This window comes from Akebia trifoliata, chromosome 4 (assembly GCF_017979445.1).
Source record: "Akebia trifoliata isolate Shusen 1 chromosome 4, ASM1797944v1, whole genome shotgun sequence".
NCBI lineage: Eukaryota > Viridiplantae > Streptophyta > Magnoliopsida > Ranunculales > Lardizabalaceae > Akebia > Akebia trifoliata.
Window position 1 is genome coordinate 26114395 of NC_141378.1, and position 5485 is coordinate 26119879.

The window sequence follows — 5485 nt, forward strand, 5'->3', positions numbered from 1 at the left end:
TTGGCCTTTGTGAATGTAAATACACTCCCTTTTGTTACAAGGGCTATGTATATGACCATTGTCCTCAGCTATTATTTTCTCTTTGAATATCATGGCAATATTCTCTCTAACCATTTTTTAAAAAATCATCAAAATCAACCTTGTCCGTAGACCATAGAATTCTCCTACTCATTCTATAGTTGAGTTATTCATTCTCACCATGGTCAGATCCTCAAGAGTGCAAGGCAACGTGGCGATTTTCTACTTGTGGGCATCCACACTGATCAAACTGTCAAGTATACTTCTTCATTCAATATGGTTTTCCCCTTTCATTATTTTTAGTGGGTAATTCCTACATGATAACCTCCATTACTGACAAGAATTTAATCAAAATTAGACATCATATACTATTTGGTAGGAAAAATCAACAATGATGAAAGTTGTTTTTTCATGCAGTGTGAATAGAGGACTTGACCAACCTATTATGCATCTTCATGAACGTAGTCTTAGTGTGCTGGCATGCCGGTATGTTGGACGAGGTTATCATAGGTGCACCATGGGAACTCACAAAGGACATGGTGAGTGAACTTGTTAATATTTCTAAAATGGGTATGGTTTTATATTTTGTGATTGTTGTGTCAAATTCCTTTTCTATTCATATAATGATTGTTCCTTCACTTCATATATGTATGGATTGTTTTAATTTGGATTTCAATATCTAAAGTTCCACTTGATCAACAACAATGATGAGCTTTTATCTACTCATAATGTACTTGTATTATATATAAATAGTTTATTGTTTAATATTATGTTACTGCTACTTATATGACAAACCCTTGGAAGATACATTGCCAAAGAATCATTGAAGGAGAAAATATATAATACAAACCTAGATAGATGAAGATACGCTATAGTATGTAGTTTTCATATATTAAAAAGATCATAATGAATAACAAATGAAAATTTTCCCTAAATAGTAATGTTGATGAGTGGCTAGCATGAGCCAGGCAACTTCTTTTTTATTTGAAAAGTAGAGCACTCCACCCTAGGATTAGACAACAGTTCTTTATTGATTTTTGATTTTTTATTTTCCTTGTTGATTGCGTTTTTTTAGTCTTTCATTTTCTAGATCACCATTTACATATGGATTCACAAAAATCTTTTTAAGTGCAACTATCCTTTTTATTTTTATAGGCAAAGGCGTGTAGCTAGCATTTGATATTCGCTTCTGCTTTCTTTGATGAGTCTTGTGTATGCCATCAACTTCATCAAGCCTTATCTCAAAAGTTTGGGATCAACTGAATCAATCTTGTTCCTTCATTTAATTTTATCTGAAAGCATATCTTTTGTTAATTCAAGCACGTTCATATTTGCTCTCACTACCTTAATCCATGTCCTTTTTGGTCTTACTTTTGCTCTTTTAGAACTTGTAATTTCCTTGTTCTTTCTAATTGGGATTGTTATTAGTCTTTGTCGCACTTGGGTAAATCATTTCAACAAGCTTTACCTTAGATTTTCACCAATTGGGTCTTTTACATTTTCAAAATTGTATTCAACTTTACATGTGGATTTATATGACTGAACATTGTGTAACCAAACCCCCTTTTTTATAGGTACATTATGGGACCAATTCCCAACCCAAGCCTATAAGTTTTTACTTTTACTTATCAACCTTAGAACCCTTTGTTCATAGCTAGTGTATGGTTGAGCTGCTGAAATAATTGGTTGCTTTTTCTTTATGGATCTATCTTTTATGATGGATTTACAGAGCATCTAATAAATATTTTTTCTCTTATTTGAATTGACAATAATTTCTTGTGGTTTATGCTTAATTGTATCCTTCCAGACCCTCCCGTGGCTTTTCTTACTCCTTAAACATGTTTTATCTTTCTCATCAAGGGTATGTTGCATGGATAAGGGTACAACTGTTAGTGTCCAACAAAAAGACAAAGTGTCTTATAATCCCTGAAAAATAGGATTAGTGTACACTACATTATATTTAATAATAATTTATCTATATATAAGGATAAAAATAATATTGGATTACTTGATGGGGATATTTGATGATGATGATGATATCTTTGAATATCCAAAAGGATACATATGGATTCATGAGAATATTTTATACTACTATTGCAGAAAAGAAAATTAAAATTAAAAAGGGTAGAATTCATAATCTAGGGTAAATGTCAATTAATATTTTGCAAGAAGGAAAGAAAAAATTGGAAATGTTGCATGAGTCCGTGGAATGTTAGTAACTAACATGTATACTTCACCCTTGAAGAGTATATACAACATAGATTTAGGCTTTTATGTTTATCAAATTTCTAATGTTTTATATTGAGGTATCTTTTTTTGGCTTGAGTAGATAACAACCTTCAACATCTCCTTGGTTGTGCATGGGACAATTGTGTTTTCACTGGCATCTCTTTTGTCCAAACAGGACAAGTAATTCATAAAAGAAAAGAAGGAAAGGAGAATGCGATAATCAGGTAAATAGTACCAATTTTTTAGGTCTTATGAAAGTGTTTTCTGCTGTGTTGCTATGACATTTGCTACTTCTTGAACTTGTGGTTATCTGCGACTCTTTGTTGGATTTTGTTCATTTTCGTTTTAGTACAAGGGTTCGTAATATATATTTTTTCTGAATATAGTTAATATATTTATTGATGAATAGATGTACTGTGGTCATATGTAATTTATGTAGAGAATTTGTTGCAACAAACTCTCAATGTGTTTCGGTAAATTCTATAACCACAACCATATTTACTCTACTTTAAAAGGAAGGTATATAAATTTGTGAGAATGATGGCATATGACAAGTGTTATCTTCTTGATTTTCGTCATTTTTGGTGTTTTATTGGCTAATAGAAGGATGCACACATTGGAATTTATGATTTGTGGTTTGCAAAAGACACAAACCAAGGAGTAGAGTTGAGTTGATGTGACGTGTCATTGTTACTAATCCCTATTTGCTAATTATGCCTTGGGCAGATTCTACACATTTCTAAGTTGGAAGTTAGAGAGACCAAACTCATGGGAACCACTCCCATAATTATTGTTGTTGTAAGCATTCTTTATATCCATGTTATTGTCAACTCATTATTCTTTGACAGTCTCAATGAAAGTGTTTTTGGAGAAACAGCTGCTGCACTATCTTTCAAGGAAATACGTCGTTGAGACTCGTGAGTTACTGTGTTTGTGGCACCTAATTTCTTATTTTTGTGATTTTATCTTTAATAATCTCCTCATTATATGGTTGGAAATTTCCATCAATGCTTCTTATTTTTCTGCAGGGTTCATATTTCCACGTCATCATTATTTTTCCATTGGTTGTAGACTCTTTCATTTATTATGCCCTCAATTCATTAGGCAAATATACTATGTGATTTGACTTGTAATCTCTTTCTTGCTTTTCTAACATCTTCCAAACTATGCCCTTTTATAGCGTGCATCAGCCCAGTAAATATCAATGCAGAGGAAACTCTCAACACCCTCAAATATGCCAATCATGCTGTAATATTCAAAATAATCCCATTGTAAGTTTTTTCAGTTTACTATTTCTGTTTTTCCCAATATACTTTATACTGGGGAGGTTATATGGTTTTAATTTTCATATACGCTGGCCACATATGGGGATTCTTGTTTTGTTCTATAGGTCAACAGAGATCCAATATCCAATAAGATGCAAAGAATTCATCAGAAACTAGAGTACTTACAGGCAGAACTACTTTGTGCTCGTGGAGAAGGAGCTTTGTCTGATGAAGTGCAGGTATCATACAGTGAAAAGAGAGTTACCAATACCAGCTTTTGTGATTTTGAATTGTCATTTACTTAATTTTCTCATAAAACCTAAAACTTAAAAAAGAAGCTATAAGTTGAACAATCATGAACCATATACCTCACTTTACATATATAGGGAAAGATAGAAAAAAATAGATCACGTGGGTGTCAAAGTCTACTTCTGAAAATGTGTAGTGAAGTGGTGATGGGAGAAACATATTATTCATATGGGGTTTCCTGAAGAACATACTTATGTGGGATCACCTGGTGTTGCTTATGCCTTAACTACTCGTTACCAAAAAGTTGTGGAGCACTCATATCGTAGATTTAGATTTCAAGCATAGCATGCCCTACCAAATGCTACTATATAAAACATTGGGGGCCAAACTGATAAATATTCCACAGAAGTGAACACACTATGTTTATGATTTTGATCCCATCAAACTTTTTTGTTTTTGATAAACTTGATCATAAAACACATTGTGATTCATGTCTTCTTCTCTGTTTAGAGAGTGATTGACATTATGATTCATGCCAACTTTTTTGTTTGAATTCCTCGTGCACCGATAGGATTTTGTTGATTTGGTTATCACTCATATGGGGTTTTAGAAATAATAATGAGTGAAGGCACCTTGATACTCTAGATATCTATTGTTCTTAACACACTGCATAAGCTAAAGAGAATAAGAGCTCATCTAAGAAAGATCAACAAACCTACTATCAAGACAATTCATGCAATTTTCTTTATCTTTGAATTTTTTTCTTTTATTTTGGTAATATTTTTTGGGTCTAGAGATTTGAAGGTTTGTTCTATTTTGGGTCTAATGAGTTGGTATGATTTCTAATCTTGGGTTGTTACACTTCATCATCTTGAACAGTAATTTTTTTTTTTTTTGTGTAGGTGGTGGACACAGTTGCTTTAAGGATAGCAATGAAGCTAGTATAATAATGAAAAGGAATAAGTTCTTGGACAAGGCAGTGGATGTAGAAGAACAATGTGGAGAGGGGGAAGCATGGACGTAGAAGAACTATGAGGGATGATTTCAATCACAGCAATAAGGCAATTTCTCTTGCCAATCATTTTCAGAATAGTAGGTTTGTCGAATCTGTGCTAGATGTCTATTGGGAACTCCCTCCAGTGGCCGACCCTTCCCTTACTCATCAAACCAGCTATGATCCTGTCCGTACACCCAACCCAATTGTCGAAGATGGTAGGTTTGGTTTGTTTCAAAGGCTTAGTTTGTCTACGCTTGAGACTTCTGTATTCAACATATGCATGTAGATGGTATATCTTCAAAGATCTGAATTTAGCTCTTAAAGCTATCTGGAATAGATGGAAGTGTTGTTTGTGAATTATTTGATATTGCAATGATATGTTGTGTTTGATTTCTAATTAGATTTAATGTGAATTGAATTTCTTGGGTGATCAAGATTTGGTGTCTATGAATGATCTTTGTTTTATGATTTTTTATTACTATTTCAATTGTTATGTGTAGACACATGGTTTTCGTCATTAGAACGGCCACATCTACGAAAATTTGGAGTCGCCACCATTCAAGTTGTAAGTGGGTGTGAATGGTCACCCGATGTAAATTTTTGCAAAAATTGACATTTTTAGCATTAGTGACTCACAATGGATAAGGATTGATCTAACCTAGAGATTCGGGTAAGCGGTTCGGTTGGAAAAAAGGGAAGGTGTTAGGCACCCCTTTCTCCCCGCCAA

At 33.4% G+C, this 5485-nt stretch overlaps 1 long non-coding RNA gene across 2 annotated transcripts; it reads left to right on the forward strand.

Moving 5' to 3' along the window:
* Nucleotides 1-477: 477 nt before the first annotated feature.
* LOC147404609 (uncharacterized) lies at nt 478-5164 on the forward strand. 2 transcript variants are annotated; one of them, XR_015177230.1, is made up of 5 exons: nt 478-557; nt 2348-2471; nt 2974-3164; nt 3428-3518; nt 3638-5164. It is a non-coding gene; the product is annotated as an uncharacterized LOC147404609 (long non-coding RNA). The 2 variants fall into 2 exon arrangements; XR_015177229.1 differs by having other exon boundaries at nt 2348-3164.
* Nucleotides 5165-5485: the final 321 nt, after the last annotated feature.